Raw genomic sequence first — 14439 nt, 5'->3', positions numbered from 1 at the left:
AGAAGAGAGGCCTAACATTGAAACAATGGCATTTCTCTATTTGTAATGCATTAACTTTTGAAGACCGCACCCAATCGATTCCAAAATTTGAGAGAACGTTCTAGGTAAACAGAACGGACCCTATGGATTTTGGTGACAATCAGAAAAATCCAATTTCCACACAGTGACCATTTGGTGCTGCAGATAGAAGAGCACTGACCGAGGTAGCTCAGCCAGTCACCAGTCCCTCCCTCCGGTTTATTTGCATATTTCAGTCCCATTGGTTGAAGTGAGTCAGCAAATAAACCTGTAAGTCAGGTCTGAGGAGTCTCCATAGATTTGGGGGACCCAGGGTTCAGACTGGAATAGTGAAGCTCCTTCAGATCAAGCTCTATAGCAGCTGAGTAAGGGTAAGGCTGGAGATTTCACTGTGGCTCCCTCCACGTTATGCCTGGCTCAGGCAAAATCATTTACCTTCGCCCAGTCAAAAGCTGCTCTATGTCATCTAAACAGTGCTCATTTGGTACAGCAGGAAGAGAGATTCCTCTGCCTGCAGCACCAAACTGGCATGGTCAGGGAGAAGACAACTGAGTCAGGCAGTAGGCTCAGTGTTTCAGGTTAGGGTTACTGCAGGGAAGGATGGAGTGATGACTGGCTACATTACCTCTGATGCTACAATGCTACCACTCAGGTTCCTGAAGCACCAAACAGGCACCACTGGGGGAAGCTGCAGTTGATAGGCAACGAATAAGATAAGATGAGCAGCTTAGACAATTTAGTAAAATGTAGCTTTAATGGCGGTATCCTGCAAAACTGCTACAAGTTTGAGGCTAGAGACTACATCCTGCCCCTCCCATCACCTGCCAGCTCAGCCTACATAAGCAACAAAGTAGAGATCTCTTTCGTTTACCATCAGAAACTCATGAAGCTGCGGTTTGGGAGGGATTTGTAGGGTCCAGTGCTTAGGGCACTAGCCTAGGAGTTGGAAGACCTAAGTTCAGTTTCCTGCACCATCACAGACATCCTGCATGAAATGGGCAAATGGTTCTACCTCTCTGTGCCCCAGTTCCTCCTCTGTAAAATGGGGATAATTGTCCTTCCTTAACTCAGAGGGATGTTGAAAGGACAAAGACATTAGAGACCGTGAAGAGCTCAGACATCACAATAGTGGGGCTGTATAAATATCTTAGGCTTGTCTACACTTACCAGAGGATCGATGCATTGGCGGTCAATTTAGCAGGTCTAGCGAAGACCAGCTGAATTGACCGCAGATTGCTCTCCCGTCATCTCCTGTACTCCACCAGCTCGAGAAGAATAGGGGGAGTCGATGGGAAAGCGTCTCCCATCGACATCGCATAGTGTGGACCCCGCGGTAAGTAGATCTAAGCTATGTCAATTTGAGATATGCTATTCACATAACTCAAATTGCGTAGCTTAGATCGAATTTCCCATGTAGTGTAGACAAGGCCTTAGACACGTAGACTAAATAACTATGACCACGCTTCCTTTAGACCCTCCTACAGCAGTTCCCCCTTCTCTCTTATTTTGTGTCTTTTTTCCACAACTTGGGCCTTAGCATACCACTCAAGTGCTTACACGATCTGGTCCAGCAACAAGCCTATCTCCCTGTATTGACAGACAAGATGGGGTAGGTAATATATTTTACTGGACCTCCAATAGGTGATAGGGTGTTTTTGTCTTTTATCATTTTCCTGTGCAAGTTCATTTGAGAGGATAGTAACACACTCACCCAGGGCCTGATCTAAATTCCCATTAAAAGGCATCAGTGGAAGCTGGACTGGGCACTGAGGCTATGTCTACACTACAAACCTTACAGCAGGACAGCTGTAGCGCTACTGCTGTGCCGCTATAAGGTCTCCCAGGTACCACTCTTTGCTGGTGGGAGAGAGCTCTTCTGCTGGCATAATTAAACCATCCCCCAACGAGCGGCAGAAGGCAATATAGTGCTATCCATACCAGCACTTTTGTCGGTGAAGGGAGTGTTTTTTTCACACCCGACCAACATAAGTTTAACCGACAAAAGTGATAGTATAGACATAGCCTGAGTGACAACGACAGATCAAATGTCAAAACTGAAGCCAGACTAAGCTGTAATGAAATGTCCAAATCAGAATGTTTGTTCAAAAAAGTGCTTTTTAAAGCAAAAACAAACAAACAAAAACAGAATCCTCTTAAAACCTTGCACTTTTTAATAAGATACAGTGTGCAGGTAGGCTCTTGCAAGCAAATCTTTTCCTACTTCAGATTTTTATAACACGGCTTTGCCAAGTTCTGCTTCACAATCAAACTAGCAGTGACGACTGTGAACCAGCCAATCTAAACGGTCCTAATTCTTATGTACCTTACAGGATAGCTCTTTCTGCTCAGCCTCTAACCTACTGCAGTGTGTCCATCCAGTATGTCCACTAATACCGCTTTTTAGACACGTTCTTTAAGGAAGGGGTAAGGAGACTCCCTTCCTATTGAAGTGGCATGTACGTATCTGAGGGCAGAGCAGATCCTGAGGAGCAACAAAAAGGTTTATTTAGCATCTCTATCTTTCTGTAAGGCAAAGCTGGTCACACATGCTAACACCTGGTACCAGATTTGCCCATTACTTTGGGGTATGCTCATTTATTCGGGTTATTCTTCGAGACCTGCAGGACCTAGGTTCCCTAGGGCTGGGTTTCTCCAGCCCCAGAACCGGATGAACACCCACACATACATTAACAGAGCAAGTCTGAGCGGACTGGGTCAAAATCAGCACTGTCAAGCTGACCCCTTATATGTCTCTGGACTCACGGGGCTGGATGAAGCAGCACTTTCAAGCTACCTCTCCTTATATGCCCCTGGGCTCCATGGACTGGGTCAAGCAGCACTTTCAAGCGGTTACCCTTATGCGTCCCAGATTCAGCACGTCCCTATCCCCACTCTCGCATCACAATTGTACTGGCAGTAACCTACTTGAGGAGCAAACCCCACAGTATTTTGGGTGCTGCAGGGATCTTTAGCTTAGGTAAAAGAAGCGTTGCTGTAGAGTGAATGGGGGAAGCTAAAAACACAAAAAAGAGTAAAGTTCAGCAAGAGCGAGAGAAGCAACCAACTAACCATAAAAGTTATTTATTGAATAATAGTGATAACTACACAAGGAGGGCTAAACCAACATAACATACATTATTAAAGGTTAATACCTAAGGTAGAAAGGAAAACAGAGAGAGAGAGAGAAAGAGAGAGGATGATCTCACCCGCTCCATGAGGCTTGAACTGGTTGGGGTTCCCAGGTGATGGTGGTAGCTCAGGGTCGCGAGTGCTGGAGACAGGCAGAGCCCCCAGCACAATCGGTCAGGAGAAGATGGAGTCCCAGTGGAACTGATGCATAGTTTGGAGCTAAGCATCAGAACACTTACTGGAGGGTGAGTAGGGATTTTTATAGAGAAAATACAATGGTTCAAGGGAGACCATTAGATTTGTTTATAGGTAAACTGATGACTCAAGGGTTTTCTTTAGGCTAGGCAACCTATGGCACGCGTGCCAAAGACAGCAGGTGAGCTCATTTTCAGTGGCACTCACACTGCCTGGGTCCTGGCCACCAGTCTGGGGGTCTCCTCATTTTAATTTAATTTTAAATGAAGCTATTTAACATTTTAAAAACTTTATTTACTTTGCACACAACAATAGTTTAGTTATCTATTATAGACTTATAGAAAGAGCCCTTCTAAAAACGTTAAAATGTATTACTGCCACGCAAAACCTTACAGTAGAGTGAATAAATGAAGACTCGGCACACCACTTCTGAAAGGTTGCCAACCCCTGGGCTAGACAATAGGAGCTTGGTTCATGGCTATGGGTGGTGTTTTCTTCCAAGGAGTTCACAATGCAACTAGGCTGCTTCAGTATTTTGGATATCAATCAAGGATCCTTAGGAGAGTTGGTCTGATAATTGCTGAGCTGGGTGTGGGCAGGCATAGGTTCATTAACATCTGGAGCAGAGATTCCCATGATGCAGTGCATCCCTGCTTTTCTGGTCCCAGAGTTCAGTGCGGTTCTCTGTTCTCTATTCTGTATGCAAATTGAGATGTCTCCCTGTCCCATCTTTCATGCAGATGAGGCTAGGTGAGTTGTCTCTGTTCTTCATTCTGTATGTTAATGGAGGTGTCTTAATCTTGTCACCTTTGTCAGGAGGGGTCTAGGTGTGTCTCCCAATGCCCTTCACTGCTCTCTGCAAGTTTTTTCCTCTGATGGGTTTTGGTTTAAGCGGGGGCAGGAGGGGTGTCTTTCATGAGTCAGGCTGGATACTGCACCCTGGCTCCCCAAGAACACAGAGCTGACTGGTATCACACCCCAAAAACTAACTAATCTGTTCAAATCAATACATGCTTTTAAACTGCAGATGAGCAAAATAATTTGTGTTTTCACCACACTTTCTAAACAGCTTTGAATTAAACAAATTATTTCGTCTTCTAGCCTCCTGCCTTTAGACACTATCACTAGTACATCATGAAAACTGTCAAATTACTCAAATCTCAGTATCAACTACTAAATATGCACTAAAGTATTACAGAACTCTTATTGACCATACATTGTGTGGGGACACGGTTATTCATGGATCAGAACCTTGATCCCACTGACACAATTCAGAGCAAGTGCTTTACCATGATAATCCACAGATTAAGAACATCTAGTAGTACACGCAAAGAATCATTAAAGGCTGTTATGTCAATTATTCAGATTACATAGCCAGATTTTTTAAATAAAGAACATACAATAAAGGATCTAACTAAACATTGTTAGAACGTAGATTAAGGGGCAAGGAACTAATAGTAAAATCGCCCATTGTGCCCAAGTATTGCAGTACATACAGCCATGCACTAATCTCAGATCTAAGCACAGCAGGGAGAGTTAAGGATGAAACAAAAGCCTTGAGTCTATACTCCCCAGCCCCCGCGGTTTAGATTTCTAAAACCCATCCTCAAATCAGAGGAAAAAGCCCTATTAGGTCATCCAGTTCACCCCTCCCAGCCAGTACAGAATTCATCCTGACACTGTTTTCTATACTGCTTTGTCCATTTTTAAAATGTCTGGAACAAGGGAAGTGCATTCCCTCTGGAAATCACAGTCCCACAGCTTTTCCTACGGTGGGCTAACCACAGTGCTAGTGCCTTCCAAGTCTTTTCTTTCATGTGCGTGCAACAGAATACAAAATCCTTTATGTTTAGAAAAAACACTTTCAAACCCTGATAAGCTGGGCAAAACTGCCAGGAACAAACCCTGATGGAAAGCCCATGTACTTCCCCTAACCATGAGCCCCGGTCAGGCTCCCAACTGTGCACAGCACAGCCACAGAGCAGAGGCAGCTCTGTAACCTATTGATTTCACCACACAATGCTTCCCCTCCCCCTTTCCATCCCCCCCTCCACCCCAACAAGCCAAGGGCTGATTGCCACCCCCTCCCCCCGCATATCGACCCCATGTTACATGACACTGGGGTTTTACCTGGAGCTGCTGGAAGAGCAGATGGGGGGTGCAAGTAAAACCGGACTCATGGGCGTTACGGAGGGTGCATGCAGTAGAATGGGAGCAGCAGATCCCGCTTAATTCCCGCTGCTCCTACTGCAGTGCATGGCTGCTGCTCTCCTCCTCCACCCCACTGCTGCTGCTGGAGCTGGGTAAGAATGGAACCCCCAGAGCGCAGGCGCACTCAGCGCCCACTGGAAGGACTCACAGGCAAGCGCGAATGCCCAGCGCGCATGCGCATCATTTTTGTCGCGCCCTCGAGAAGCCTCCCCAGCGGGCGGGACGCACGCGCACTAGGCTGGCGCTCTGTTGCCCACTTTCCCTCTCACCATGGAGCTCCGGGGAAGGCTAGAGCGGCCGGAAACACCTCCCGTGGAGCTCCATGGTGAGAGAGGGGAAGTCTTCCAAGCGTGGCTGATATGAGGTCAGCGTACAAGCTGCGCATGCGCGCGCCGGCCGCCGGGGTAGCCTCTGAGATAAGCCCCGGCCCGGCGGGGTGCCGGAGTCTGCGCGCGAGATGGGCCGTTGCTGCACATCGGGAACGTTCGAAGTTGCCGGTTCGCGTTGCCCGCCGCGGCTTTTTGGGGGGTGGGAGCCGGCCGGTTAGTCCCGCCGCCTCCGGGGCGAGAGGGGGCGCTGCGGAGGCCGAGACACGGTGAGGGAGCTCAGCTGCCAGGAAAACCTTCCGGGGTCAAGTTCCCCGGGTGCTGAGGGCCGGTTCTCCCATTCACTTCCGGGGCGGGAAGCGGCCTCTGAAGGGTCAGGCGCCCCGCCCCCACGCTTCCTCTGGAGGCGCCGCCTGGGGCGGGAGCCCCCAACGGCTGCGCGGGGGGCGGCGCCTTCACACAACCCGCCTTCTCCCGCGCCGCAGAAGCCTCCCGGCCGGGCCCAGTCAGAGCCGTGTCTCGGGGGGGGGGACACGATCGCTCCTCCCCAGGGAAGCCCCGGGGTCGACGCATTGAGGCACCGGTGGGGGAGGGGCTGGCGCGAAGAGGGGCCTGTTGGAGGAGGTGGCTGCAGTGAGGGGCCCGTCGGGGGCGGTCCCAGGTCCTAGGGGTGGGGAAGGAGCCCCAGGGGATGCTGTGAGGAGGGGCCCGTGGGACACTTATGTTTGTCACCAGCTGATGCGATTTTTATCATGAGTCTCATGATATTTGATTAATTTTAAGCTTGGAGTCCTGGGAGTAGGGGAGACTCTCCGCTATCATTTAAAAGAAAAGTAGTTTCTGGCCCTCATTGCAAAGAAAAGCTTGGACATGTTACCCAAAGGGTCAGAAACCAGAAGACAAATAAAAGGAACACCACATGTATTGGTTTTTTTTAAATTGTATGCTTTTTATGCCAGTCTTCTGTTTTTGAGGGCTTGGCTTGATTTTTAAATAAGGGATATTGACAATACTGCCACTGAGCTGGCAGGGTGGGATGAGGAAATAGGGCCTGTATCTCTATGCTGCAGAAAGGGTTGGGCTTTAATTGCCCTTGCCACAGCAGGGATATGGGAGGAACATTGCCCATGGAGTGTGGGCCTTTCATCTTCCCTGCATGCAGCAGGAAGTAAGAGGATGAATCCCACACAGTAAACATCCTGTGGTGGCTGCGGTCAGTGGGTGTACCAGCCGTTCCCATCCCCTCTCTCCAGGTATGGAGGTGGGGTGATGAACCATCTGTGTTCCTGGGAAGGGAGCAGCTTCCTGCTGCTAAAACCATGTGCTCATGGCGCCAATAGGACCAATGACTCTGGCCTCATTCACTTTTTAAAACAAGCCCATCCAGTATCAGGTGCAGAATCCACAGTTAAGTCTCTAATGGTGCAAGTTTAAGTAGAGTCTTCAAACCAGCCCATCAACGAGTCCACCTATATTCAGGTCTCCTACCACCATGCATCACTGTAGTATCCAAGGTCCGGATGCTCAAAGGTATTTAGGTGCCTAATTCCCATTGATTTCCATGGGAGTGAGACCCCCAAATACCTTTGAGGATCTGGACCTGAGAGCCTATTTGAACCACAGAATCAAAAATGCATATGGTAAAACCCAATTACCCATGTGAAACCTTCTCTAATGCTCTAATAAATTTGTTAGTCTCTAAGGTGCCACAAGTACTCCTGTTCTTCTTCTCTAGCTATATGTGAAATTGGTGATGCAAATTCAGCTCTATTACTCCAGTATAAATGCAGGTTGTTGCCTGGGTAGCCCTCACTGGAAATGCCAAGGTCAGGGCAGGCTGCAAAAGGGAGAGTAGATACTCCCAAGACTGGTGGGTAACACTGAAGTTAAACCCCCTAACCAGTCACAAACTTTGCTTCTGTTCCTCTCCCCCCCCCCCCTCCCCAGGTTATCAGTAAGCAAAAAAGAAATCACACAGCCCCCTTTATTGCATTCCAGTTCTCTGGCTTCCAGTCAGCACCTAAGTCCAGTACAGTGTGAGCAGTTTTTTAAATAACTTCTCATATGCAAAATGTTCTTCTGACCCCAAAGGGTCAGCCACGTTACCATGTCAATATAGGTTTGGATCTTACCCAAAATACCACGCTGCCAGCCAATCCTTTAGTATCTAAAACTAAAGATTTATTATAAAGAAAAAAAGAAGAAGAAGAGAGATGTTAAATGGTAAAGCAGTCACATAAACAACACTTCAAAGTCCATGAGGTTCCTAGCAGTACTGGCTTGAAAGTCTCTCTGGAACACATCCTCATTCAGTCTTTTGTTCAGAGCTTCAGTTTGTAGCAAAGTTCCTCCAGAGGTAAGACGCAGGATTGAAGACAAAATGGAGAAGATGCAGCTGCCTTTTATAGTCTTTTGCCATGCAGCTTGTGCTTACTTCGTTTCAAACACAAGCTGCCCAGCACATGGCTTGGAAGCCTCACAGTTCTGTCCATAGGCATGCCCCGGCATGCCTTGCTGAGTAATAAGGTGTATCCCTTGCCTTCTCTCAGTGGGTCAATTGTATAGCTAATGGGCCATCAAGCAGGCTAGGCAATGCTGATGACAAACTATCTGAGGGTGTCACCCAGAAGCATAGCACAAGTTTTGTAATACAGACATACATACGTATCTATAACCCAATATCCAAAAGTGATACAAACACAAATGAGATTATCATATTTGGCAAATTATAACATTTTTGTAGATCTTAAATGGCATATCTGACAACTCATTGCAATTTTACAATATTAATATCCTCAAGTGTCTCCCAGATTCCATACAGCATCTGAACAAATAGAGCTGTCTTTTTTTTTTTTTTTTTCACTAGTGTTCCTGAGATCAGACTCTGGCCCTCTGTATTTAACACTTGCATACGGTGTAAAGCCAGAGTTATTTATATTGCCCCATCAGCATGTAAGGAGCTCCTTAAAACGTAAACTCTGCCAAACAAATGTGAATGTCCTTGCCCCAGCAAGCTTGCAGGCATGATGACTGGTACAATGTGATAAAAAAACAGAAAGTCCTGCATCTGGTCTGCATAAACAGAACACTTCAGAGAAGAGGCTTCTTACAACTGGTTGGAAGGACTAGATGAAGAGGTATCAATTCAGTTTAGTCCAATATGTCCTGCACACATGAGAAAGGAGTGTTAGTGTCCTGGCAGGAGGGATGCAGCTAAAGGAAGCTGGAAGCATTCCCCACATGGAATACAACTTTGAATTTAATGTCATATGTAGATGATAAGATTTCTATCCTGGTGCACAGAGCTTAGATTACAAAGCAAAATTAGAGTGTCAAAATGACAGCTGTCTCTCCTCAACTTGGGGGCTTTCATGATGTTTCCCAGGAGGGCTGCATGCAATTTACTATCCTTACACTCATCTCACATAAACCTTTTACCAAGTACTGTGCCACTGAGGATTCACTCACCAGCCTCATGGCCTTTTTTCCTGAATCTGCTACAGAGATACTTCCACCACCAACCCACCACATTCTCTGATACCACAATTCAGTCTGATGAGATCTGACTCTGTCAAGCACAAAACCCATATCACCTTAGTGTCAACACTTTGATGTCAGAAGTGCTGATTCATAAAACAGGTTATAGAAGAGTTGCACACTGTGGAGAAATTTGGTCCATTTCACTTCCAGATTTCTGCTCCTAAGTTTGTGTGCCTCATTCTGCACCTCTGTAAGATGTGGGCTTTGATACAGTAAGAGCTGTGGCTCCTAGCTGTACCCACTGCCTTTTGGGGACGGAGGGCCCCCCGAATCCTTCACTACATCTATCCATAGACGGCCTCTCCATTGATTAATCCTCTCAGCTGTCAGGATCACAGTGATGTTTGACTGTTTCTCTGTTTGAAGAAACGCATAGATTCAAAGCTCCCATTCTACAGCATCAACAACAAGGAGTCTGGTGGTACCTTAAAGACTAACAGATGTTGTCTTGTTGTTTTTGTAGATACAGACTAACTATTCTACAGCATATGTCCTATCTGAATGTACAATTAGCCCATGTTTTAGAAGCCAGCCCTTCATTTATGTTAGGAAGACTGCATTTTCTATGGAACAAGCTGCAGAAACTGTGTAGATATAGAAAACTGGGGATACATATGTGTGTGTTTGTGAGGGGTAGGGTGGGTGTGTTTAAACTGAAAGCAGGCAATTACAAACCAGCTTTAGAAAATACCTTGGTTTCCACTCCCTAGCGAGCAGCTAATCCCATGACAGTACTAATTGGCTAAGTACTGCCCACTCAAGAGATAGAATGCCCATGTCTCACACATGTGGCTTTCCAGTCCCTGTATTATTGTGTGTGTCTTATAAGAGGACTTCCTGCAATTAGCCCTCTCCAGTGAACTATGTAATCAGCACTGCAGTATTTTGTGCTCTTCTGCATCTGCAAAGTACCATTCACTATTTAAGATCTTTGATCCATTAACAAGACACCAATTGATTCATAGTTTTAGTTGATTCATATCTGTTAAAACCACAGACAAATTTCTCTTTGAGACTTAAGACAAATCATTTTTCTAGTTTCACCTGTGTCCCTGAAAATGCTTCCCTGTCACATTCTGCTTCAAGTTGGAAAATATATTTGTGGATTTAGATCTTCCTCTATCAAACTGCAGACTAAATTACAATAAATATAGTATTTTCTTTACCTTTTCTGTAGGTAGCTAATTCTAAGACGTATGTTTCCCAGTGTAACATATTACTGCTGCAAAGTGATTTCCATCAGTGCTACAGCAGCAGTTTTTAAAGGATTCTTCCCTAAGTCTTCCAACCCTGTTTTCTGCACTTTTTAAATGTTGGCTAACAGTTTATCTGGGAGTGTTTGCACAAATTCCTACCTCTAGTGATTTTAGATGTAGCCTGTTTAAAACATATTTAACACTTTTTCTGTAAAACTATCAGAAAAGTCAAGTCTTAGCTTTGCTTTTTTGCTGGGAGACTTTTCAGATGACTAATCCATGTAAATTAGGAGAGACCTTAAACTGAAGGTCTCAACCTTAAATTGAAGAGACAGGGCGTTGAATCCTTAGCACAAAGATTTTCTCCTAAGTCTTAACCTTAAATAGGTATTAACCAAACCAACAGAGTTATATTCTCGGAATAAATATAGTTTCTCTTCTCCATTAACCAGGTTTAACGTTATTAGTATTTGTGATATTAATCAACTACTTCTCCAGTTCCCCATAGAGTCATCCAGGGTGGACAAGTTCTGCAATTCTAATATAAAAAAGAGAAAATTAAAACTTTCTGGCTTTTGTAAGCTTCATAAAGAAGGCAGAATGGGCACCATCCTGATTTCCCCCCCTTCGAGTCATCTTTAAGACTAGAACCATCAGTATTGTGCACAGCATTCCAAACAAGTTACATTAATCCCTTTTCCATGCTAGAATAATGTCCTTGGATAGATTTCCATTATCTCCATTTTAGAATATCACAGAATCTTGCTTTTTCTTTACTCAGCCCAAAGATCACTCTTCCTGATCAGCAGTGTAGCTTATCACTGAGCCTCCCTTCCAGCCCATGCAGTTTTGTGAGCAACAACTCACAGTCAATCAAATCAAAGCATCCTGAGAAACCTAGTCAGATCAGCACAGACACTTGACCTTTCTCCAAAGTCAGTAGATCATCAAGCATACCAGTGCTGCCTCTGTACCAAGCCTGACACCAGCTAGACAGAAAGAAGAATCTAAATGAATCTGGAGCAGACAACCTCAAAAAGGTAAGATTTGAGAGCACAGTAGTTGTGGGGGAGTTGTTAACATCAAGCTATGACTTTGTGAGCAAGGATGTTATTAGCATTGGTTTAACATCATTTGCTTCTATGGGACACTACTCCCATAGAGGCAACCAAACCTACCTGGAGCTGACCAATCATTTGCAAATAGACAGAAAATCCCTCCTGATGAGAAATGGTCAAATCTGTTACCAAGCAGAGATGCATTTTACACATGGGCAGTAAAGTATAACCTATAACATTTCCAGGGTGCATCTGCAGTTCAACTTGTGAATGGCTGGCCATGTGGAAAACAGCCAGTAAGATCAGAGAAGGCTGTGTCCAGGAAAAGACAGCAAAGAAGGATGAGGCGGATGCTCCTATTAATCTTTCAAACAAAAGAAGAAAGAGAATCAAACTAGTGTGAGGAAGGTGGCGTTTTGTTTCTGTACAATTATACATTAATTGTATTGGAATTAACTGCTCTTCCTGCTTCCTCTTGGCCCTTGATTGTTATACAGGAGATGGGAGAGTCCCTTCTTTGCTCAGAATCTGCCCCGGAATTACAGTGGTTTGGCTGTTCTAATCTGAAATCTACTCATCACTACTTCAAAATTGGCATACAACTTTTATTTCACCCCAGAGGTGGCTGCATTGCCAAGGCTGGTGAAGTGATCCCCATAACATACAAGGCCAAAATGTGTTTCCTTTATATGAGTGGTCCAACAGGAGTACTTGCCTGGGTTAAGTTAACAAGATTTAACTCACAGTTTGTAATGTTGGCCATTACCCTCTGCCATCTCGTCATGACGGGCATTGCAGAAATCTCCTGCAGACACTGCACCTCATACAGCGTAATGGAAAAGATTTAACATGCGTCGACACAGAGGGGAGACCAGAGACAGGACTCTTGCATACTAGTCCCAACTTTGCCACAGGTCCCCTTGGTGACCATGGGAGAGTCACTTTGTTTTTCTGTGCCTCTGCTTCCTCACCTAAAAATAGAGAATGCTCTTTCCCTGCCTCCTAGAAGGGTTGTGTGAGGAGGATTCATGTTTGAAACACGAACAGCATTATTGTTTGGAATGATGTTAAGTTTATAATTCACCATTGTGCCCTTTCCACATGAAAATTGTCACTGACCTAGATATGAGGTTCTTTCTGCTCAGACAATTTGTGCCTGCACTTCTACATCTTAATTGGAGTTTTCCTGCCAAGCTTCAGAATTCTACATTGAGCTATTTCCATGTGATAGCTGCCACAAACACAACAGACAGCTGACCCACTTAACTCCCACGTGAAGGCTGAGGGAGTCGCTTCACTCACCAAACAAAAAGGAAAATCCAATCAGTGGAAGGGTTGTGATTAAGGGAAACTAGCCATTGGCTTCATAGCAGAGACCGTCTATATGTGTGTGCTTTGGTTCAGAGGGGCAGCAAGTTCTGCCACCTAGGAAGAAACACGGGCATAAGGCAGATACCCAGGCTGTGTGACTGAATTTAGTTCTGGTGAAAGGTGCCAGATTAATAGCCCTAACTCTGAAGTCCTCTCGAAGCTGCCCATTAGTGCTAATTGTGGGGGGTGTTTGTTTTGTGATGTGGACTCTGGGATCTGGGCTGAGACCCACAAACTCATTTCACATAGGCCATCGAACAAGCGTCTGTTAGTAACAAATTTCACTACAGACTTGGACTGGATTTGATCTAATGATCTAGAGCTGAAGGGCTTTGTAGCCTATTAACTGGGGGTATGTATGAGTTCTCGTATTTATATTTCAGCTATAAATGCTTATGTTTCCCCGGGCTGTCATACTGCCGCTGGGAGGGGTGATTTATGGATCAAAACAATGGGAGATCTACTTCATATTATTTTAAAGTCACACTTAATCAGCCTTTAACCCCATTTCCTCTTCTCTAGTAACTTTAAATTACCCCCCCTCAGTTGGATTTCTTTCTGTTCTTTCTCTTTTTAGTCGCTACCTATTTTTATTTGTCTCTCTTTTTCCACCCTTCACACTCTCATCAGTTCTGTCTCTCTCAGTCACAAATCAGAGTCACACGCGAACACACACGTTATGGACGCCTTTGTGTTTTCATCTTTGAAGAACATTTCGATATTTTGAATCCCCCCTCCCCCACCCAAATAGAGTCTGAAAAGTGACATATCAAGGTTATAAATGCAGCATGCTCCTGACAAGGAAAAAATGCTGAGCACTGCAAGAGAGGCTGTGTAAGTGGATTCAGACTCTTTTTAAAGATTAGACCACCCTCCACCTCAAATGCAGATTTCCACTGAAATTAATGGAAGCATTAAATTAATCCAATGAGAGGTTTGTCATCAAAAAACAATCCGAGAAATATATACAGTCAGTCAACTCAGAAGCTAATTCTCAAATACACCAGTTTCAAGTAATCCAAAATCCCAAAGGATTAGCTCTATTTTATGCATTAACTCTGTCAAAATTTATCTTGTACAATTATGACTAGAGGGGGGAAAAACTAAGCCAAAAGCCTTAATTTTTATCCTGAAGGCCCAGATTCATTCCTGATGTAATTTCATTGATGTTAAACCATGGTCAGATTTAGCACAGTCAGAAATGCACCCACAACATTAATAATAATAAATATTTTTCACTTACATATCACCTCCCATCTCAGAATCTCAAAGCTCTTTACAAACTCTAACACAGGGGTCCCCAACGCGGTGCCCGCGGGCGCCATGGTACCCGCTGGGGCGTCTAAGTGCGCCCGCGTACTGGCCAGCGGACGAGCATCCGCCGAAATGCCGCCA

General features: G+C 45.1%; 1 protein-coding gene across 28 annotated transcripts in view; it reads right to left on the bottom strand.

Annotated features, from left to right (window-relative positions):
* CLASP1 (cytoplasmic linker associated protein 1) overlaps positions 1 to 5736 on the bottom strand; it is a 265300-nt gene extending 259564 nt beyond the window's left edge. For 6 of the 28 annotated variants that reach the window (XM_054043809.1, XM_054043812.1, XM_054043816.1 and 3 more), the window contains exon 1: positions 5473 to 5726. The gene's annotated coding sequence lies outside the window, so the exon portion shown is untranslated. Of the gene's footprint in view, positions 1 to 5472 lie in introns of all 28 variants that reach the window. The other 22 variants (XM_054043810.1, XM_054043813.1, XM_054043832.1 and 19 more) reach the window with 7 other exon arrangements.
* Between the last annotated feature and the right edge of the window lie 8703 nt (positions 5737 to 14439).

The sequence above is a fragment of the Malaclemys terrapin genome, chromosome 11 (assembly GCF_027887155.1).
Source record: "Malaclemys terrapin pileata isolate rMalTer1 chromosome 11, rMalTer1.hap1, whole genome shotgun sequence".
In the NCBI taxonomy this organism is placed as follows: domain Eukaryota; kingdom Metazoa; phylum Chordata; order Testudines; family Emydidae; genus Malaclemys; species Malaclemys terrapin.
The sequence above is the reverse complement of the archived record's forward strand: the minus strand, read 5'-3'. Positions and strand labels throughout refer to the sequence as shown.